Raw genomic sequence first — 25,210 nt, forward strand, 5'->3', positions numbered from 1 at the left:
AGCAACGGCAAATAAAATGTTTTGATGAAAATTAACGTAACAATAGCACTTTTCCTCTTCTTGAAGATGAAACGCGGATATTCTTTTTCGTGTTGGCCACGGGCAACTGCAGTAACAATTGTCACATGGCCCTAACAGCACTTTTCATCCGACTAACTCGGCTTCATTAGAACTTGTCTCTTGCAGCTAGACAAATAACGGGAACTCGGACTGATTGCCCTCACTAACCTTTAGCGCCTCTTCTCCACCCATATTTATAGAGCGTGTCTGCTCAGTTGAAACTAATTGCTTCCCTAGGAGAAGATAGCCAACCTCTGCAATAGCCCTTGGAGACGGTTTCGCAAGCACTGTGTTGGGTCACTTTCTGGTTAAAAACGCGGGCTACAACCGGCCAGCGAAATCTGCACTGCACTTCTTAATCATGTAAGACTACAACTATGTCGAAGCGAGTAGCAAATCAATCGTAAACAGGACGATAACCGTATTTACATGATGTTAGTGTGGCGTCTTTAGGGAAAAAGAAGACGCGTTTGTTATGAAAAAGAAAAACAAAACGTTATAACGAAGACCCTCACCCTGATCAGACAAACAGTACACGGTAAAAAATTGTGGGTGCTGTAATTACAAAATAAATATCATCCACAAAATATGCATTTACCTTGAGATTTCTCTTAAGGTGGAGCTCTCACCAATACTTGATTCTAACAGCTCATTGCTTTACAAAGCATGTTGCTATTTGGGAAGGTCAGCCTTTTCCTTCCTCCGTCTTCTGAACTGAGTTACCCAGAATGTCAGTCATATAGTTTTGTCATATAGTTTGACTTAGAAGTCAAACTGGATGCAACTTGGCACATACCGCATATGAAACTGACTGCCAGAGCTAAAAGAAATGTTTCAAGAAATCTTGGGGCCAACCGAGGATTGAACGGCGAGTGTTGAGATTCATAGTATAGCACTTACTCTTGTATTTCTCTTACCATACTGAAACAAAGACAATCGCTTACATAATCGAGGTCATTAACACACAATAGTGAATTAACGCACAGATCCGGGTGATGTGAGGAATGGTCTTTCCCCTGATATGTGCTGGCGAATTAAAACTGTGTGCTGGATCGAGAGTAGAACCCCGAACTGCGCCTTTCGTGGGCAGTTGCTCCAACGACTTTTTTTCCCGGGCCTCCTTCCTTCCCTTTAGGCCCGTCCTTCTGCTTGCCATGCGTGTCTTCTCGGCCGGCTTCGATGCCCATTTTTTGATTTATGGTGATTTTATGTTATTGGTAGAACAGTAAATAAAAAATATCTCCATTCGCTTGTCGGTCATGGCCAGATGACCAGCTCCGTATTACCATCTGGGCTGCTCGAGATGACGATGACTGTACAACCGAAGGGTACAAATCAATGTAATTGGTTCTTCCGGTCGATAGAAAAGTTTACAGAACGAAAAATAAGATAAGAAAAAATTACAGACTCTTTTGTCTGTCGTGAGGAGAACGTTTTCCTCCCAGAAAACTTCAACACGAAAGAAAAGAGCTTCTGATCTGATTATTCCATAGGTAACGTCTCTTTCCTTTCCAGACACCATACAAAAAGGGCGTACGAGAAGAAAAAATCAATATCTGGGTGTGATTTAGGTGCTGCGTTTTACCTGCTTCGTTTCAAAATGGTCCCTAAGTTTCACATAATAACACTTTTAAAAAGTTGGCAACGTGTTTCTTATAGACTTTTGGTTGCATTAGGTTCTGGTGCTGCAGGACGCGATATAGCTAGAAATCTTTTTTGGTTTTGTTTTCGTGGTCATGAACTGATGTACTGTTTGAACTTTTAGCTAGTTTACAGCATTCCTTTTTGTATGTGGGTAGGGTACATTACCGGGATTCGAGAAATCTACGGTCATGAAATTGTTGGGTGCTGTCCGGGTTGTCCTGGCTAATGTTTACCTGATGAGCTGCCAGATTTACTTCACTGTAGTGCACACAAACTTGTGTTGTTCTGTATCTACTAAGCCGCAATACTCAGACGTTGGCGCATCCGCTGTGTGGATGGAACGACTGAGCTATTCAGGTGCGACTCATGAGCCGCCCTCACAGCGTCACTTTCGCCAGCCCCTCATCCCTACCTTCCAACCTTCTGTGAAGTTAGAAAGAAAGAAATCCTGTGAGACGTAGACGATGTAAAAATAAAATAACTGGCATACTTTGCTTATTTTAATTCTATAGTGGCATACAACATCTTATCTGGAAGGAAACTGTTCAGACCACCTACAGTTTTCCGGGTCCAAAAGCTTGAAATACGAATTATTAACAGTAAACCAACATCCTCATTTCTTTAAAGAATCGAACCGCTATGTATAAGACATCATATCTTCCGAACTTCGTGTTGTAGAATAAGTTTGCAAGTACATTCAGTGACGTATGTGAATACTGTCTGCGAAAGTGTTACGAATACAGCTAGTAGTAAAGAGCAATAAATTAAAACGTCATGCCTGATGCTGTAGTTTTACTACACGAGCAGGGATACTGTAGTATTCGACGAATTTTTCCTTCCGTCATTTTATGTCGAATGTCTGCAAGAAAACCTTTCTTAAGAGTTCGAAATTATTAAGAGTTCGAATAAAATTAAGAGTCCGAAATTTCATAAGAGTTCGAAATTATGAGTAAAATTTGCTCGAAGTTGGTAATTGATCTCATTCTTAGATATTGTATGAGTACATAAGGAGCAATCAAATGAAAACTGAACACCCACCACAAAGGCACCGTCGAATACTTCCACTCAAAAATAATCACCACACGCGTTAAGACGCTTATCCCACCGGGTGGCGAGACGGCCTCTGACGGATCCACAACCGCACCCATTTTTGCACTCTCTCGTCCGACTGAAATTGACATCCACGCGTGTTTTCTTCAGGTCACCACAGATGTGAAAACCACACCGTGATAGATCCGGGCAGTAGGAGGACGCTGCAGCGTTTTCCAATGAAATCGCTGAAGCATAGCCTAGATCCGATTAGCAGTGTGGGGGCGGGAGTTATCGTGGAGCAGGATAATTCCATCCAACAGCATTGCGACAGCCAGAGAGCAAACGGCAAAGCCAGCACTAGAGACATCCAACGTCTCCCAAAGCCGTTCACACAAGTTCTGGTGAGACCATAATGATCTTCTTTGACAGTAAGGGTCTTCTGTTCGTCGAGTTTCTCCAGTGAGGAACCACCATCAGTGCTCAGCGCTACGAAGACACTTCGCAGCAACTACGACTCGCCATCAAATCAAAACGCCTGCGAATGCTATCGGATGGAAGCATCCTGTTGCACGATAATGTCCGCCCCCACTCTGGCGATCAGACGAAGGTTACGCTTCAGCTATTTTGTTGGAAAACAGTGAAACATCTTCCGTACAGCACCTATCTTTCACCGTGTGATGTTCGCATCTTTTGCGACCTGAAGGAAGACATGGGAGGATGCCGGTTTCAGTCGGACGAGAAAGTGCAATAGTGGGTGCGGTAAGCCAGCAGCCGAAGGCATTCTACGAAACAGGAACTGATCGTGTCGCCTATCAGTGGTGCCTTTGCGCATGTGGTGATTACTTTTGAATGGAACCATTACATGGTCCCATTTCGGTGGATGTTCTGTCTTCATTTGACTGCCTCTTATGGTCAGTAATTTGAGTGCAGTGAGCTAGAATGTCTCATACATATACACAGTTTTCAGCTGTAATACTTCACTTATTGTGTTAAACCTTTAACATAAGATAACAGCTCTTAGTGAGGAGATCATCACCAACATTTCAGAGCTTTAAGTTTGGTCGGTAACTGTATGAAATGTTGAAAATCGAAGTTTTGTTACTCCTGGAAGCCGATATATAGGTAACCAGCAACTGGGACTGTACCCTGGGCTATCCGTTTAGTAGTATAGAATCGTGGCGTGAATTTAACAACGTCTTGTATAATCCTCTTTGAAAATGAGATATAGTAACTACTTCTTCGCAACATACTCACGCCTTGAGCAAATTTCTGGTAATTAGTATATCTTTCTTTTAAACGACAATTCAAGACATGAAAATAATACTAGGAGTAAAGATAATCTTTACAAATATTTCATGTCACTTACTTTGCTCCAGAAATGTGTCCTTTGTTCAGGAACAAACACGTTCGAGAGGATGCCAGCAGCCATAAGAAACACAGCTACTAATAACGTACAGTTTAAAAGGAGTGTGAAGAAGTTATTTATGGGTAAATTCATCCATTTCGCTGATAAGTTTCTTAATGAAATCACTTTTAATATACGCGTTACTAAGTACATGAGATAACAGACATGCAGTATAATAACTGACTGTGATGAATGCTTGTGCAGTTTAGTGTTGCGATGTTTACACACACCACAAAAAGTTTTGCATCACCTCGGTTCCTAGAGGCTCCTCGGCACCTGTACAGGAAATTGGAATAGAGATCAACGTAAACATCATTTCCGCCCTTTTTTTACTCATGAAAACCACACATCGCATGTTGTACCACCATACAGCGAAACCTTCAGATGTGGTGGTCCAGATAGCTGTACACACCGGCAGCTCTAATACCCAGTAACACGTCCTCTTGCACTGATGAATTCCTGTATTCGTCGTGGCATACTACACACAAGTTCATCAAGGCACTGTTGGTCCAGATTGTCCCACTCCTCAACTGCGATTCGGCGCAGATCCTTCAGAGTGGTTGGTGGGTCACGTCGTCCATAAACATCCCTTTTCAATCTGTCAAAGGCATGTTCAATAGGTTTCATGTCTGGAAAACATGCTGGCCGCTCTAGTCGAGCGATGTCGTTATCCTGAAGAAAGTCGTTCACAAGATGTGCACGATGGGGCCGCGAATTGTCGGCCATGAAGACGAATGCTTCGCCAATATGCTGCGATATGTTTGCACTATCGGTCGCAGGATGCCTTTCACGTATCGTACAGCCGTTACGCCGCCTTCCATGACCATCAGCGGCGTACGTCGGCCCCACATAATGCCAACCCAAAACAGCAGGGAACCTCCACCTTGCTGCACTCGCTGGACACTGTGTCTAAGGCGTTCAACCTCACCGGGTTGCCTCCAAACACGTCTCCGACGATGGTGGGTTGAAGGCATATGCGACACTCATCGGTGAAGAGAACGTGATGCCAATCCTGAGCGGTCCATTCGGCATGTTGTTGTCCATCTTTACCGCTTTGCATGGTGTCGTGGTTGCAAAGATGGAGCTTGTCTTGGACGTCGGGAGTGAAGTTGCGGATCATGCAAGCTATTGCGCACAGTTTGAGTCATAACACGACGTCCTGTGGCTGCGCGAAAAGCATTATTCAACATGGTGGCGTTGCTCTCAGGTTTCCTCCGAGCCATAATCCGTAGGTAGCGGTCATCCACTACAGTAGTAGCCCTTGGGAGGCCTGAGTGAGGCATAGGCGCTGCTCATGCATGGTTGTTTACATCTTTGGGTGGGTTTAGTGACTTCTCTGAACAGTGAAAGGGACTGTGTCTGCGATACAATACCCACAGTCAACGTCACGTCTATCAACAGGAGTTCTGAGAGCTGGGGTGATGCAAAACTTTTTTTGATGTAAGTATTTTTAATTTGCGGATGACTATTTAATTAACAAAGGCAGAGAACGAAATCTGGTGCCCATTCCTATAGAGCAGAAGCAGAGAGGCAGCCGAGCTCAACGATCCTGCCTAGCTGACTGACCAGCAACAGTGTCACATGTCTGCATGCCACAAGCCACTACAGACGGGTTAGAAATATATGAGGGCAAGAAGCATATTCTATTCACAACGATAGTTTATCCATCAATATTGTCCTCCTGTATTCAACATAAAATGGTGACTTACCTGCACCCATACGAGTTCTCCCTTCGAGTTGTACATGCAAACTACATATTGGAAGATATATGTCCCAGTCATCGTATCTAGTACTGACATATTCAGCATATTCAGAAAGTTTTATGAACACTCTCGATCCTCCCATTGGTTTGAGTGTGGAACACGTCCACTCATAACTTCTGAATATTTCACACAAGACAAAGCTGTTTCATAAGGTCTGAATCGAAATCCGTTCGCTGATCTGTGACTGAGGTATCAGGTACTCCAAAATTCAATATTCATCTTTTACTGACACCTGGGCTTCAGTGCTTCCATATTGGTCTGGAATTGATATCATTGCTAGAAACTGTGAAATGGTTGATGATCGTAAGCACATAGCTGTTCCCCATAGGTGTTTTGTTGAATGGTCCGAGGATGTTGAGCCCAAACATCTGAAATGGCTTTAACGCCTCCGGTAATCTCTGCAAAGATATTTTCTCATGCGAAAAATCTGCTCTCTGCGTGCATTATCATTGGCCACCACGACCTGTTTAACACATCCATTTGAAAAGCTGCTGGGACCATGACATATGATCAGCATCTCGCGATTCTGCGCAACAAATCCTCATGTCCAGTAAAGTCCAGTTGTGACTTAAGCGCAGGACTGCCTTTATCGTCTGCCTCTGCTTGCTGCCATTCTAACACACTCCGCCGGCCGCGGTTGTCTCGCGGTTAAGGCGCTCAGTCCGGAACCGCGCGACTTCTACGGTCGCAGGTTCGAATCCTGCCTCGGGCATGGATGTGTGTGATGTCCTTAGGTTAGTTAGGTTTAAGTAGTTCTAAGTTCTAGGGGACTGATGACCACAGAAGTTAAGTCCCATAGTGCTCAGAGCCATTTGAACCATTTGAACACACTCCTGCCCATTGTAATCAACAGGGCTACTTTGTGATTTAGTATGCCTGTGTTCATGTGTTTCCTTATAGATGACCTCATAACCAAATTCCCTGAGCCTGGGAGCCCTACGTGTTGGATGAGTAGATGGGTCTTTCAGGCCAACCAACCATTTCAGTGTCAAGCGATCTGTCACAACTTTAAATTTCCTGTCATATAAGTAACGCTGGAAATACGTAATACCATATATGACTGCTAACATTTTCTTTTCATTTGTTGAGTAGTTATGCTCTGCTTTATTTAACTGCCTCAAAGCACACGCTGCTGGATGCAACTGTCCATTCACAATGCGTCTCAAAATACAGCTGACTGATTCATTAGAACTGTCGCCCAAGAGGATGCACTTGTTTTAAAAATCAGGAAAAATTAGTATTGGATACGTTAACAATGCTTCCTCAATTTTTCGAATGCTAGCTGACACTTCTGTTCCCACTGAAACTTTACAGCCTTTCTGATGGTTCAAAATGGTTCAAATGGCTCTGAGCACTATGCGACTTAACTTCTGAGGTCATCAGTCGCCTAGAACTTAGAACTAGTTAAACCTAACTAACCTAAGGACATCACACACACCCATGCCCGAGGCAGGATTCGAACCTGCGACCGTAGCGGTCGCTCGGCTCCAGACTGTAGCGCCTAGAACCGCACGGCCACTCCGGCCGGCAGCCTTTCTGAGTAAACTATACAAATGTTCAGCTATTTTTGCATAATCTTTTATGGATTTATGCTAGTAGTTACACAAACCGCTGAATGGCTGTATCTGTTCAGTTGTCCATGGTATTCGAAAATTATGAATTGCTTCTGTAAGACGAGGATCAGTTTGCACGTCGCATTCACTAATTACATGACCCAGATAGTTAACTCGAATTTGCGCAAAATGGCACTTGTCTGTGCTCAGCATCAAACATGCTAACTGTAATCTACTACAGACATCCTCCAATCGTGTCACATCTTCTGGTACACCATTTCAAAAAATGATTACGTCATGAAAATAAACCATACAGGTCCTATGCTTTAACCCCTTAAAATGCCATCCAATAACCGCTGTGAACCAAATGGCACTTTTACTGATAACGTCTGCAGAGTCCTAACTGATGATAACCACTTTCAAGATCCATTGTAGTAAAGTAACAAAAATGACCCAAATAATCCGAGATTCCCATTATGTTAGGGACAGGATAAGCACCTGTAACAGTGTGCACTTTCAGATATCTATAATCACATTTCTTCATTCCATCTAATGATTTCTTATGCATGCTAACTATACTCATGCTCCAGAGGCTAGGTTCTATGATCCCATCTCATAGTTTCTGTTCAATAAACTCCTCCACTAATGGCTGTAAATGTCTCACTATCGAATACGGTTTCCTATAAATCAGTGTACTATCCCCTGTAGGTATTTAGTGCTGAGATACCAGAATTTCCGGTAACTGTCCATCTGTACAAAAATAGAGGCTAAACTTCAACAATACTTCCTCCACAACTGTGTGATCACAATCCTTCAAGTGTGTCACGGAATGCAGCTGCGTCGACAGTTTGCTTATGGTTTATATCCAGACATGCGCTATCGAAGTCTTCTTCGTCTAACACTTCATCCAACAATTTACCCTTTGACAGGCTATCTTCACCTCTGCCAAAATTATCTATGCTAACTGGAACCTTATATTGTCCATGAGTATTATTCACCTGTGCAATGCTTCTGCACAAAAACCAGTGCGAACCATGCAGTTCTTCATTGATTGAGAGTGGCTCAATTACGTACACAGTCCCACAAGGTAAAATGGTACCCACTGAAACCCATATTACCTGTCAGCATTTTATCCTCCTACAACGAAATCATCTGCAGTTTGATTGGCATCACCTTCATGACAGCTGACCCTTATCATATTGCTTCGTTCGCAGCTGTGCCTCTTAACCGAATCAGAGTTTCATTAAGCTCAACCATGTGTTTCCTAATATCAATCCTAGCACGATGTTTATTGAGAAGAAGCTGAGAATCGTTGAATAACCTTCACACACATATGGTAAAACTTCCATATTTTCAGTAAACTTACTTTTACCAATACTAAAATCAAGTACCACCACACCCAATGACTCACCACTGTTATCGCGGGCTCCACACGTCTGATATTGTGGTGGCCCATGTTTTCTCCTGCTCATCGGATACATGCACCCTCATTTACACAAGAAATCTTTTTTCAACAGCTCTCACTAAGCCCACTACACACCATTCTGTCTGTGCACTAACTTGTACAGTGTTATGATCTATCTACACCTCTTTCCGATGGACAAAGCATTACCATTCGAGTTTAATGCCTGCTTTTCCCGGTTCTGCATCGCACTTCTCCTGTTCTCAGAATCCGGTGCCCACCTTCCCACACGAATATCATGGTTGTCAACACTGTTTGCGTATAGGGCCCTTATGTCTACACTTGTAACATTTGACCACCGAAATAAATACACAATCCTCCACCTGTTGCTTCGGGGAAAATCTATATCCTCAAGCTGTGCTTCAGATCTAAGAGCTGAAGTTAAATCATTACGATTCTCAACACTAACTCCTTATGACATTTCTGCTGGTATTCCGTGCAAGAAAACTTCTAATGCTCTTTTCTGCTTGCTGCAGTAACAACTTATTGGCCTCCACTTTCTGGGTGGGCTCATACATCTGCGCATTGACTTTGCGTAACCTGTCTGAAACGGCTTCCACCGACTCATTACGTTTCAAAAACGAAATACTAAGCTTCTCGCTATAAAACTGTGTGCTGGTATGGTTTTGGTAACGCTGGTACAGACCAATTGCTGAAACGACTGTGCTTTACTAATGGCCTCAAAATGTATCTCGTATTTTTTGGCTTCCCCAATTTAACACAAGTTAGCCACACGAAGGGTTACTCTGTCGAGCAACTGCTCATTGTGGTAGTAGCTGTAATATCAGTAACAAGTGTCGTTCTAATCTGAAGCCCACACTCATATTTTTTGTAAATTTTAAGTGGAGCTCCTTCATGTTCACACTCGCATACTGACCATTCGAGAAGATCTACTGTCACCTCTGCATTCGTTAGAATCTAAAAAGAATTCCGCGGAAAATGCAGCGCTCTATTTTCATCTTGTTTGTTAACCATTTGCAACTTTCAGAGAGGCGTCATGAGTCGCGAATTTTGAGTAAAACCTAGACTCTCTTTCATTCTGGCTTTATCGCTGGCGTGGCGCGATCGAAAATGAGTGTGCTACATCAGATAATTTTTCTCGAGATTGGTGACAAATAGATATCTCTACCCAAGTCTAAAGAAAAATTCAATATGTTAGCTAAATTTCATAGGCATCGACATATTACCTAATATGCAGCAAACGCAAACTTGTAGCGACCTCTATTTTTCGTTGCACACTAATCCGATTTTCGCCCAGTGTCTTACATTCACGTAAATATCACAATAACTATGACCAGTAACGAAATGATGGGCACATCATCATGATCCTGGAATCTAAATCTACAAGTAAAGCCAAAATAATTTCATTTCGCGAGTAGTTTCTGTAAAATCGTTTGAGGAAGGTCGCAGGGTGTGTGCCTCGATTCTAACATCGCAGACCGCCCGAAAGGTGGAAAACACTCATCGGCATCCCCTTCTGAGCAAACGAATAAACCCGTCCAGTGCTTTGAACGAAAACTGTCCACTGTGCATCGGCCGCCATACTCTGCCTGAGCCGTATATGGGGTATGAGACAGACCTCTGATGCCGCTGTATCTGTGAAGATAATAGCTACAATGACCGTATTTTAAACAGTTTTAACTTGCGAACGGGTAGGATTACAAAATTTCGGACAGTTCCGATTCCATAGTACTATTTTTATCATAAGCTCGTAAGTCATAAATACAACTTTCCTGTTTTCTGTTAAAACCACTGCTCAAAAGAAAATAAAAGAGAACATAGTTATAAATACATTGTCTTGTACAATTATCCTCCTCTGTCCCGAGCTTAGATTTTGTGAATGAAAAGCTTATATTGTTGTTCAATACATTGTTCTTGGGCAAAATAAGATTGAAATACTGAAATAAATAGACTGGTGTGAATCATAAACATTTTAGAACATGTTCAAAGTGAATACCTTTCATATTAAAAATAATTAAAATATGTGTGATTTCCGGATAATTCAATACTAAACACTTAAAGGTTATAAAAACAACGTCACTGGAATGTGAAAATTAAACAATACACCGCTATACTGTTATGAAATAAGCAATCACTTATTCGATAGTGTAGCGTCTATTGGCATATTATAGCAGGATCTAAAAGCACTCTAGTCCACAAGTACTAAACACAAACAGAAATTACCTTTATTTTTCGAACACTGCGATGAACACCTTTTCTAAGCACGTGGTGCAACGTATTGGGAACCTTTTGGGAACGTGCAGAAACGGAAAAAAAGTAATGCAGTGAAAGCACATGGTGTAAAGAGTAAGTTGCAATTATGTATAGAAAGTTTGGTTTATTCCCTGACCTAGAAAAAAATAAAATCTCGGTGTAGCACATATGCTACATAGGGACTGAAGAGGTTAAGTATAAGGAGAAAGAAGATATGTGTGAGATACAATTTGTCTAATACTTTAAATGCCCTGCTTTCGTATTGAAAACTGAAAGCGAAAAGAAAAGAAACCGCACATTGTCACAGTACAGCACAGCGTAGCGCAGGAGTTACTGTCTCGCAGTCAGTTGCATCAAGATACCTGTAATTGTTGGTTAAAAAGATGTGTGGCATATGTCCATCTGAATGTTTATTAGAGTATCACGCAAAAGATGAAGATTGAGGGACAAAAGAGAGATAAGGACAAGAGGGGAAGAGCTCTGGCAGGAGATTTGGGAGTCAGAAGAGACTGGACGAAGAACCTTCCAGTTCCTACCCGATGTGAGGGAACGACTTGATTTGAAGTACTTTGAGCCTACACGAGGGTTGATCCACTTTCTCACTGGCCATGGACCCTACCCGACATACCTATGTCGATTTGGGAAAAGAGCGACACCAGCGTGCGACTGTGGCGATCCGGAGGGCACGCCTGAGCACGTAGTTTACGAGTGTCCCCTCTTCAATTATGTCGCCAACGGACTACGAGACAGACTACCTAACCATGACACATACCAACTACTTAGACAAGAAGAAACGTTTCAGACCTTGAACACCCTGGCAAACGAGATATCACGAAAAGTATTAATCGACTATTTGGGAGAAATACAGTAAAAAATGAGCGACGATAACCACCACCTGAGTCCTAGAGCCCTATTCCCATACCGCCTGTGCGAGGACTGGCCGACTACCTCTAAGTTGGGATCCGCCACGTGCAGGACTAGGGGGAGTGGGGAACAACTACCGATTTCGACACACACACCGGACATGACGTAGGATAGATTAGTTTGTAGGAATTAGTTATAGGAAATTAAGATAGGGACTGCAGCGAAAACATCGAGGCCCGCCCAGTGCCAGGGGCATGCTCTTCGGGGTTAGCTCGAAGAGCAGGGCAGTAAAAGTAGGTTTATATCTCTTCACTGGCACGTATGTGACGCTGCAGTAAATATATATAAATTAGATTAGTAATAGGAATTAGGCATATATAATATAAGTAGATATCAGATGCCCATTGTTACAAATGTCAACTGTAGCTCACCCACTAATAACTACACTAAGCTGCAAAAATGTAATAAAAATGTATCACTGTTAGGACCCACTAATGTATTAAGGTAGTGGGTTAAATTTGTATAATTATAATGAGTTTGATAATAAAGATTTTTTTAAAAAAAAAAAAAAAAAGATGAAGTCGAGTGAAAACTTTCGGAGATTTATGCTAACAGCGCTCCTCCTTCGTGTTCATATATACTGACAGTAAAAATCACAGCACCAAGAATGAGGTGTGAGACATACACGGAAGTCGGCAGGTGTGTTTCTACATCTGAAAGATAACGTCTGTTCACATTTCGGGCCAGTTGCGCTGGTAGCGCCACCATCAGGATAAAAATCTGTTTTCCTTTAAATACCCGCAGAAACGGTCCGCATGCGTTATTTACCTTTGAGATTGGACGTGGTGAGTTGATGTTAGTAAGAATGTCTTTAAAGCGACAAAGACGCGATGATCAACACCTCACTGAGTTTGAATGAGGTCGTCTAATAGGGCTATGAGAAGTTCGATGTTCCTTCCGCGATACTGCAGAAAGACTTGGCAGGAATGTAGCCTTTGTACGTGATTGCTGACAGTGGTGATTACGAGAAAATACAGTCGCAAGAAGACTGGGCTCTCGATGGCCATTTCGCACTACTGAAAAGAGAGACCATCGTGTTCGGCATATGGCTCTCTCGCATCGTAATGCATCTGCAGCAGCTGTCTGAGCAGCAGTTGGCACCTCAGTGACACAACGAATTGTTGCAAATCGGTTGCTCGAGGACGGCTCCAAGCCAGATGCCTTGTAGCGTGCATTTCACTGAGACCAGAAAAGCATCACTTACGATATCAGTGGTGTCAAGTGAGAGCTCATTGGAGGGTAGGGTGGAGGTCTGTCGTGTATTTTGGTGAAACCTGGTTCTGCTTCAGTGGCAGTGAGGGCTGTGTATTGGTTACGAGGCCAGTTGAGGGTCTTCAGTCGAACAGTCTGTGCAGTAGACATATTGGACCTAAACCTGGTTCAAAAATGGTTCAAATAGCTCTAAGCGCTATGGGACTTAACATCTGTGGTCATCAGTCCCCTAGAACTTAGAACTACTTAAACCTAACTAACTTAAGGACATCACACACATCCATGCCCGAGGCAGGATTCGAACCTGCGACCGTAGCAGTCGCGCGGTTCCGGACTGAGCCCCTAGAACCGCTCGGCCACCGCTGCCGGCAGGACCTACACCTAGAGTTATGAACCTGGGTGTGATTTCATATGGCAGCAGAAGAACTCTCGTGGTTATCCCACGCACGATGACTGCAAAACGGTACTTCAGTCTGCTGCTTTGGCCTGTAGTGCTGCCATGTATGAATGGGATTCGAGAGGGTATTTTCCAACAGGATAACGCTCGTCCGCATAACGCTGTGGTAACCTAATACGCTCTACAGACTGTCGACATGTTGCCGTGGCCTGGTCGATCACCAGATCTGTCTCCAATCGAGAACATATGGGACATCATCAAACACCCGACCAAGGGCAACAGACATGGACTCCATCCCACAAACTGACATCCGGTGGTGATGATGATGATTTATGGCGGAGGGCGCTAAACAGCTAGGTCATCAGCGACCTGGCAGTAATGATATACCGAAGAATGTTGTGAAAATCTATGGAAGGAGATCAATAAACCGTAAAACTACGTTTCATCCCACCACAGGAATTGTAAAGCAGACCGCAGGAGGCGAGCTTCAGAAAAGCCCGGAATAAATTTCAGCGAGACACAGCGGAATAACTAAATAAAATCATGGAAAAACCACCTGTAAAGATGCTGTTAAAAAGTGACCGATAACCGTGGCTGGATGACGACTTAGAGATAATGCGTGACCCAGCCATTCTGTGACACATTACAATCTCACACCCAGTATTTTGGGAAGAATTCCGGACGCCATACAAGATCTTAAGACACGAACAGCACTGGCCTCGCTATCAGTTAAAGGGAGGGAAGATCCTGTGCGAGACCCAGTTCAACTCTCAGGTCGTCATATAAAACATACTCAGTTAAAATACGTCGTACTGACATACTGGAGACTCCTCCCCATGTGTCTATGGACAATGTCCCACTCTAAGCTGAGTAAAGGGCTACTTCTTCACACCGTCGCGAGCGGAAGGAAGTGATCCATAGTCGCACTGAAGTCTTAATTGAACATAGTTTGTTGCTCCTCACTTCCAGCCACTGAGACTCCCACTAACATATGGCCTTCCTGGTCACAAATGAAGTGACAGCTCGCAGACGGACCGAACAGCGAGCAGGAGGAGGAAGGGAGCAGGCCTCCTTAGCAGCAGCATCAGCGAGTTCGTTTCCTTGGACGCCTATGTGCCCTGGAAACCAGCAAAAAATGATTTTCTTATTTTGCTTTTGCTGGAGAAGGAGAGCGTCTTACACCTATTGCACCATCCGATCTGCTCCGCACATCTGTCCAACAGCGAGAAGGGCACTTTGAGAATTGAAGCAGATGATAAATTTTTTGTCACGACGCCGTCTCATCTGCTACATTACTCTCAGGATAGCAAACAGTTCCGTGTAATAAACTGCTCTAGGAGCCCTATCCTGAGGACAACGTCGATGAACACGACAGAACAACCTAAAATATCTCCTTGCTTAGAACCATCCGTGTAGACATTAATAAAATCTGGGTGGCTACGTAAAATGTCATTAAATTTTATTTTAAAAACGTAGTCTGGGGTACAATGCTTCTTGTAAGCGATCAGTTCTAAAAGCAATCTGGGCTTTGGTAGTAGCCAGCGGGATGCCCTATTCCACCCCTGGCTTTGGACCTTAATGCCCCCCCCCCCCCCCCCCCCACACACACACACACGTAATAGCTCAAGGCTCTCCTTTGCACAGATCCCAAATGGCCGTTGTGGCCTTTGATCGAACAGCCGTTCCAGTGGCGGCTGAACAACGTAACTGTATACTGGCGATGTAGGAACGGACAGTGCCCTATATGCTTGGCGTACCGCAAGAAGACGTCTAATAGACAGCGGAGGCTCACAAACGCCGGCCGCTGTGACCCAGTGGTTCTAGGCGCTTCAGTCCGGAACGGCTGCTGCTGCTACGGTCGCAGGTTCGAATCATGCCTCGAGCATGGACGTGTGTAATGTCTTAAGGTTAGTTAGGTTTAAGTAGTTCTAAGTCTAGGGGACTGATGACCTCAGCTGTTAAGTCCCATAGTGCTTACGGCCATTTGAACAATTTGAGGCTTACCAGCCTCTGCACACAAACAGACGAAAGGGCTCGTGCGATAGCCCATGTTAACAGCCTAACATCCTCTTGGTGAACTGCTTCCAGCATTTTAAGGTATAAATACCTTGCTGACTCATAAACCTGGCATCCATATTCAAGCCGAGGTCGCACAAAAGCGGTATAAAGTTGGAGTAGATGCGCCCTGTCGGCTCCCCAGACCTATGACTGACGTATTTTCGGATGTTTAAGGCCTTGAGACATCTCAGTCTCAGTTCTTTAAGATGTGGCAGCCATGTTAACTTCTCATCAAAGATAAGACCTAGATACTTCACCTTTTCATGAAAAGTAAGAACGGTGTTACCAAGTTTTAAAACGGGAAAATTAAACAGACAGCGAACTGACATCCGGCATCTGTACAACATAATGCATGCGCGTTTGCTTGCTTGCATTCAACATTCTGGCTGTTACATAGGTTATTAATGTATCAGCATTTCACATTTGCAATGGCCTTATTTGGCAGTTACATTAACCTGTGATCTTCCAATGTTAATCATTTAAATATGTTACCTAGACAAATGTATTCCAGAAATTTCAGCACTCTGATTGATCATTCTTGATGTTGCGATTTTTTTCCTTCAGTGTACTTACATACACCACACATATAAAAAAATATTTGAAGCCAATGTCCATCCAGCTGTTCGTTACAGTATCGTGTAGCATTTGAAGTAAATAAGTCAAGAATTTTTCGAGTTTTTCTAATAATAAGCCCCTTTAAAGATTTTATGTTGGTGACTGAAGAAAGTGTACTGCACTACAAATCCCTTTTACATACTGTGTATTTATAAACCATAAATATTGAAAACTATGTAGCTTACATGCATTTTAGCTTTTATTAGAGTATCGTGTAAATGTTTGAAGAAAATCGCTCAAGACCTTTTACAGAATTTTGTTAACAGCTTTTCCCTGCTATATTATAGAAAAGTATACAGCCTACGTCCATCTAAACGTTTACTAGAACATCGTGCAAAAATTTGAAGAGAATAGGTCAAAAACTTTTCTAGACTTTTGCTGACAGCGTTTCCACGTCCAAACGTTTATTACAGTATCAAATCTGAAGTAAATCAGTCAAGAATTGAAACTTCCTGGCAGATTAAAACTGTGTGCCGGACCGAGACTTGAGCTCGGGACCTTTGCCCTTCGCGGGCAAGTACTGAGCTACCCAAGCACGACTCACGCCCCGTCCTCACAGCTTCACTTCTGCCAGTACCTCGTCTCCTACCTTCCAAACTTTACAGAAGCTCTCCTGCGAAACTTGCAGAACTAGCACTCCTGAAAGAAAGGATATTGCGGAGACATGGCTTGGTAGAGCACTTGCCCGCGAAAGGCAAAGGTCCCGAGTTCGAGGCTCGGTCCGGCACACAGTTTTAATCTGCCAGCAAGTTTCATATCAGCGCACACTTCGCTGCAGAGTGAAAATCTCATTCCAACAAGAACCTTTCGTGATTTTTTTTCTAACAGTATTTCCCCTTCATATAGTGCATACATATTTTTACATAGTATATACATTCTATCAACAATATCTAGCTCACGTCCGACCGAACACTTATTAGAGTATCTTCTAAATATTTGAAGTAAACTGGTCGAGAAGGTTTCGAGATTTTTGGTAACAAGGTTTAACAGTGACTAGCCTTTAAATAGTAATAAAGATTAGTCGACCATTTGGTATCGTACATGTCGAAGGCCCCTTTAGAAATCTCGGAAGACGGAACGTACCTAGGGCAAACTAGGCATAAAGTAGGTTCTGCCACGCGCTTATTTGGCCGGGTGTGGACCAAGACGAAAGCGGAGCACAAGGCCGCTTCCGCACTGTCTCGTGACCTACTGTTCGCGCTGCACCGCCTTCGGCAGGATCCCTCACGGCGTTCCGCACGTGACGTCACAGCGCTGGAGAACAAAGGCGCATCGCCGGTCACAATGGGATGCAGCGGCGTCGCGGTGCAGAGCTGCTGTCGTAACCGCGGGTCGCGACAGAGGTCGCTGCAGCCACCGCGGCGTCACACTCGGCAGCGCGTCTGAGCTACACGGGAGAGCGCGCACGTGAGCTCCGTCCCCACTCCCCACGTGCTCGTAATTGTTGCGGTGGTCATGCAACGCCCCGAGCAGCCAGCCAACGGCGCACTAGCGTGATCGCCGTGACGCAACGCCTGCCAGTTCCGGTATGGCTCTATTGTTATTGCCCGTTTTGGTCATCACCATTCTCGCACTCCTCACGGCCACCCGAACAAAGCCTCTGAGACAGAATCGTCAAGCAACGCCTTCCATTAGGAACACGTATAACATCGGGCGTGTCGCAGGGCAGCATTCTGGGGCTGCTGCTATCCTGTCTGTAAACAGTGTCTGCACAAGCAGTCGCCTTAGGCTGTTTCGAGTCTTAGCGTATCTTCACACATCAATACTCTGGCAGTCATAACAAAGTGTGCGGCAGTGCGTACTTTTTATTGCACTGTATATTATAATTTAATAATTTATTGTACCATAATTATAATAGATGGCACGATCGAAAAACGAGAACAAAGACAAGCTTATCTACATATTTATGTGTCAGTTGTTAGCCAATTTTATTTTCACGCTGTCTTTCAGAGTGAGAATTGAGCAACTGAAGAATATTCGTAATTAAACTCTGAAATCTGTTTAACCGTTTCAGACCTGATTTTCACACCGAACTTTTACACATTTTGTACCAGTAAATGATTTCGTTCACCTTTGAGACCCAGTGACCTATTTTCTGGTCATTTGTCGCTTTTACTTTCATGATTCCTGCTGCCCTCTGTCGCTGGAATGCTGTACTACATCGAAAAACAGTGAAGAAGGCGGACCCATTGCGAAGTGTCCAGGGTAGTCATATTTACGTATTAATTATTGTAATATGAACGCTTTCTGGTGCTCAAAAAAGAATAATATATGTTGAGAAAGAAGTAACTGTAAAGTTTGAATTTATGATACCTGTTGAGTTCTTATTTCACATCATTAACTACCTTCCAGACACAATCCAGTTTATTGGACAATTTTTTTTTATTTTTGAACGAATATTGCAAATTTTAATTTTACTAAAATATACAATAAATAGTTCCATACGTAGGTGAAAAAATGCAAGAATATTTTTATCTGTTTTAAAGGAATTCAGGACTGAGGGGGATAACAGATTTTTATCACTTAGCTTTTACAATAAATTAGGATGCTTTCTTCGAATACTAGCCTGTATGTTTTTAAGTCTTTCCAATACTTCCCCCATAGCAAATAAGACTGAAAATTCATGCCATGCTCATTTGTATAAAACGAATAACATCTCCACTCTAGGCCGAATGTACATCCCATATACTTGATGGTAAGGATGAAGGTTTGACTTACTGTCAACAGTGAAGTTATTAGAAATGGTGCACAAAACGGCAAGACGAAACATGACAAGATGAGGCACAAGCTAAAACACAATACAAGGCACAAGATGGCAGACAAATGAAGGTACAGACGAAAGATAAGTCAAGGCAAAAGACAAGTCAAGACACGAAGCTAGAGACAACTCAAGGCAAAAAAAAGTGGACAACACAAAAGACAAGTCAAGGCACAAGACAAAAGCCAACTCACAACAAAGGACAAAAGGCAAAGCAAGTCACAAGGCAAGACTACTCAAGGCAACAAGTTAGGACACAAGGCACTGCAAGACATAAGACAAGACATTACTAGTCACAAGCCAAGATATTGCAAGGCATAACACATGACATAGTAAGTATAACGCGAGACAGAGCAAGCATAGTCCACACAGGGAAAGGTGCAAGACAAGGCAGTGCTGAGAACTTAAAGATGGGATTGGATAGGAGGGGAAATCAGTCGTGTTTCAAAGGAACAACGACAGTATTCGCTTCAGTCGATTTTCAGAAACTACAGGAAATAGAAGTCTCTTCCATAAGTGCTCTCTCCCGGAGAAAAACAGTTACTGTTTAAAATTCTACTTGCAACCCAAAATCTATCATTTCTGTAAAATTCAACTGAGTCTAGGCTATTCAATTTCATATCACCACACATTATTAATACCACATTGTTACGTGAAATGACTAATTATACAATCATTCTTGCACTCTGTAAAATATACAAATTCATATTTCTTTGTACTGAGAGGTAGTTATGAGTCTTCCTTCTACTCTGATATTTCGTCAATATTGAACTATATTTACATCAACACTTCATCATAGAGAGCTACCTTGTTTACGAAAATTCCCAGGAAATAAATTAAACGCTCTGCTACGTAATTAATGTCTAATGGGGACAGTCATTGTGCTATTTCACTCTCCTAAGGTACACTAAGTATCACATCTATTCCAGTGGATGTCCCCATCCGGGATAAAGTATCATCTCACGCTAATCAAGTTGTTCTCTGTTCAGCTGCAGACCTGATTGGGTACTGCAGTGCGAATTTCTTGCTTGGTTTCAGCTTTCGAAAGATGTCTAATTTTCTTTAGTTTGCTCGTTGATGACAAAAATGTAATTTGTTCTTTTTTCCGTATTGATGAATTTTGGTATCGGTAATCGCAATGGAATACATTTATCCGTAATAGAACGCTCTGCAGGACTCGTAAGCTTCATTGGTGTATTTTTTTCATTCTAAAGTTTCTATCACGATATCCGTTTCTTTTATATTTCCATTCAGCAACAGTTGGTAGCCTACTTGTTTCCTCATCGTATTTCGTGTCAGATGCAACCCTTTTGTCAGGCTGGAGTAGGATGGCGCAGTATTAACGATTCTGCATTTGCGTATTTACAGCCCCAACTATTCATCGTGATTTAATTACTTTGTACGTTATCTGCTGCACGCAAATGGTGATAGGGTTCCACAAAGAACTCATACTTCTCGATTCCAGTCTCTAATAAAATCACTGTCAGCGATACATTACACTCCAAGGCTCCTTCATACATTTCTCAGACACTGCAGTTCAGTAACGCAATCTCTTTTTTTGCCTTCCGTTTCCATAAGACATTCACCTTTCATGATCTGTCAGTAATTCATGTAGCTACTCTCGTGATTCACCTATGTCTGCTGGAAACATATTGTTTGTTATTTTCAGTCATGTTTGATCAATAATTTGTCATCATCAATGATCTTTTTATTCATTTACTGTGTCTATTCCATAGACGTCACAACATTATAGTTGTGTTCCTTTATGTAACAAGTCGTTTGGCCTCAGTTTACTAGGTGACTGCTTTGAAGACTTCGCCATTGTGCGTAAAAGTGCTTTTAGTCCACAGCAAGTATGGGATAGTGCAATTTTTTTGTCTGTCCATCAAGACTGCCGGTACAGTTTCAGTTCGTGTAAATATATCTGCTAAACGCTCTTTCACTGATATCCAAATTAAGTGATCATCATTGAAAATACTTTTAGGATAACGAAGTGTTTTCATAATGCTACACACTTTTACTATCCACAAAGGCAGCTGATTGAAAAATGAAATGGGCAATATACATACACACTGTGAAACAAAAACAAAATAAGGAATGAAGGCACTTTCTTCGAAGGCGCACATTTCAGCACATCTGTAGAAAATGAAATTTGCTACTGGGTATCGCGCAATATCGTAGTGCTTCACTCAGGGCATTGAAACACGCTTGGATCCTCCCACAAGGTGGTTGGAACATTGGTTCTCAAATTTTCGACAGTGGCCTTCCTTTGTGTGAGTAGTTCTTGCAGTGACATACTGCGAATTTCAGTGCTCACTCATGTTCGTGTCAGCAGACGCCGCAGGCTTTCCTGCCTTCTGCAAGGAAGGAAGATTAGCGTTTACCATCACGTCGACATCGAGGTAATTAGAGACAAATCGCAAGCTCGGATTGATTTTTTAGGATGGGAAAGGAAATCGGGGGTGCTCTCTTGAAGGAAACATCTTAGCATTTGCCTGAAGCGATTTTAGGCAAATCACGAAAACTTAAAATATTCGTGGTTTTCCTAAGGGCGAGTCCAGTGTGCTAACTTCTGTGCTACCTAGTTCAGACTTCCTCCTGGAGGATGGTTGGCTGGAAAGCGTTGACGTGAAGGTGCAAGTAGTTGCTACGATCACCTCAACTCAATGGAGACTGGCACTGCGACGTTAACATTCCTGGCCAGGTAACCGGACAGTATCATAAGCTGATGTGGCAGACTTACACCAAGCAGACTGCAGTATATGCAGGCAGCCTGCCCTCAGCCACACTGTGACGAGAATGTGGACTCCAGGGGCGCTAGCTGCGCTCGAATTTCTGGCTAGTGGTATTTTGCACCCAGTAGATCTAGCTGGGAGGGACTCAGTTCGACTCTCGGCTCGTCCGTGCTGTGAATGGAACCCCAGTCATGCAACCCTGTCAGGACGGTATCCTCACAACAGAAGCCCATCTACAGTGGACACTGACTCGATGGTTCACAAATTTTATGCTCAGACTGACTGGATGGCCAGTGCTTTTACGCACCAAGCGAGTTTGTTGTGGATTGTCACGCAAATGTCATGTACGCTACATGCCAAAGCATCCCTCGTTACGGTATCTCACTGGTCACTGACCGGTAGGCGGGCAGAGCACTTAGGTAGGCGTTATGGCGAAATGCTGCACCAGTGTGTTACGGCAAAAGGCTCTCTTATGGCAATGGGCTCTTGCCTTCGGATCACGCTTTTACAATAGAGATGACAATCTGAGAACCTTGTCGTAATACCACGCCGCATGCAAATTACAGTCGAGAATGACGAGAAGTGTACATCCATAAACGATACTTGCCCAAAACACGAGTGACTGCTTACTTGCTCAACCATTGTTACCTAGCTGTCTCTATAGAGGATAATCATCAAGCGTCAGACAAATCCTGCACTCGTCGGTAAAGAGATACCGACAGCGCTGATACCGACTTCATTCCAGGTGTTCCGCTACGTACTTCTTCATTCGTGAAGGTTCTTGGAGTTTGTACTCCTGTTTGTAATGGACTCCTAGACGACAAACCGATCGTGTGGAGATGTCTATGTACTGTCCACGCAGACCTGCAACTGCTCCCGCAATAACGCAGCTTGCGTTTCTGTTGCATTGTCCTGCGCAGATATATCACCCGTAGGTAGTGGTCATGCAAATCTTCAATGTTTTGGTTAGACAAAAGCCATCCAATGCTTGAGCGACATCACTGTGGTGTTTAGGGTACAGTAAAACCCACTTTTAGGTAGAGCACGTTCATACTAGTTAAAACAAAATTTCACTGAAAATTTCAGTTATAACTAGAATTTACTGTTGGTCAAAAATGAAATCCCTACAGATCGAAAATGAATGAAAGTAAATCTAATCTAATCTAAAAAAACAAAACGTTTTAGCAGCCTTTTTTCCTTTTCCTATTGCACACATTGCATACACTAACTTCAAATTCACATCATATGAATTATGCACAATGTTCGAAGTCATTTTCGAGGTAGATGTATTGCAGGGTCTACAGAGAACAACTAATTTTGACGCTAAACCCTTCCTGCTACTTTGTTGTTCAGTTATTTCCAGACAGCCTACACCATCACATTGCTTACATTTCGCCACTTCCTTTATCAAAGAAGATAAGATGCCCACACCAACGACAAAAAATCCACTACAAACAGTGTCATTGCAAAACATAAAAATTTGAATCACCAGGAGGCGTGCCATGTGTGAGTTTCTTCTCTGAAGAACTGATACATAGGTTACTTTCAACAGTGTGGCTTGCTTTGTTTGTGAACCGGTTACCACGGAATTTCCTTTTATTGAATTTCTTGTGCGCGGCATAGTTCGTATTTATTGCACACTAAAGGATATTTACTTCCACAAATATATGTAGCACTTGGGCAACAAATATTCAGTAACACGTGCACAAACAGCTTCTGCGAAACAGAAGTAAATACTAGCAAAGACAATCATTTACAGACACTAGAAGCCTACACTGTTACCAACATTTACAATGTATCATACGTATAATCGCTGGAAACAGAAAGTTCACAGTTCTTTTCGAAATAATACTGGTTTCTGTATGGCGGCATACATGACCGTAACTATAACATTTTGTATATATAGGTCACTTTCATTTGAAACCCTATAATGTATATATCAATGTAATCAGGAAAAACTATAGAATTTAATAAAGTCATAAAAAAGTTTCGATTTTTCCGCCATTTATAAGTTCCCCTATATTATTAATGTACTATCATGCTCACAAGTATCCGAACAAACTGACTTGCGTTTCGCCAGTTCGTTAAGCAAACCATATAACGTAACTGTCTTGCAGGACTGTACTCTCTTGTCGGTACAGTCGTGTGACTATACGAATTGGTTTTTACAAGAGGCCACAAGAGATAACTTCTCTGTATGGCTATTAATCCAGATATAAATTAATAACATGATAATGCAAATATCAGAAAACTCGCTTTTAGAGACTACACAGCCATTACGCATGTAAACTCAAATTTGTTAAAGTGAATGCTATTTCAAAAATATTCACATATGTCAAAACAAATTTCAAATTGAAATTAAATTACGAATGTTTTTGAGCTGGACTGGGACTTGGAACTCCAGTCCAGCAACTACTGCTCCTGTTAAACCACGGAAGATATTAAATGTGATTTCGTCACAAGTAACAAAGTAGCTGCTGGTTTAGGAGAGGTTTTCGAGTAGTTCTAATTTCTAGGGGACTGCTGACTTCAGAAGTTACGTCCCATAGTGCTCAGAGCCTCGTCTGTGGGGAGAAGTGTACTTAAAATCCTTTATTCGCCATCCGAGATGTAGACTTTTAGGGATTCCCCAGATCACTTCAGGCGAATGTTGACATTATTTCTCCGGTATGGCTGCTGACAATTTCCTGCTCCTTTTTGTCCAGTCCCAATTTGTGTCCCGCTTCTAATCATCTCGTTATCGACGAGAGGTTACGACCTAATCTTCATTCTTTCCTTGCTTACTTTTTTTCGTTTCTAACGACCTTGACATTGACTGTAATTAGTTTTCTCACTGTGAAGAGAAAGATACCGATCTCATGATCAGTGTACCATGACCAGCTGAAGCAACGGACAAAACTACTGCTGGTCTGACGTGAACCGTCATATGATTAGTGAACGTGTGCACTATTTTCGTTTCTGCATCACCGTGTGGCGTGAAGTAATGTATATCTTTTGAAGGACATCATCTTTACGCCAGTGACTGTTATACGTTTTTATTGCACTATTACAATTTCGGTCTTAGGCCATTATCAAGTGATATTATGGCTTTAAGCCATGTCAACGTAATGTAAGCTGACACATTAGTATGTCGTTCTCAATGCTGTTAAATACACTCGTGACGTCGTTACACAGTCGCTGGACATCACACACATCCATGCCCGAGGCAGAATTCTAACCTGCGACCGTAGCAGCAGCGCGGTCCCATACTGAAGCGCCTAGAACCGCTTGGTCACAACGGCCCGCTATTCAGTATAATTCTCTGTTGTCTACATTAATTACAGACTTAGAATAGAACGTCTGTTATTACATTATTCATTTAACTTTTATTTTGTGTCT

The sequence above is a fragment of the Schistocerca serialis genome, chromosome 1, assembly GCF_023864345.2.
Source record: "Schistocerca serialis cubense isolate TAMUIC-IGC-003099 chromosome 1, iqSchSeri2.2, whole genome shotgun sequence".
NCBI classification, from domain to species: Eukaryota; Metazoa; Arthropoda; class Insecta; order Orthoptera; family Acrididae; genus Schistocerca; species Schistocerca serialis.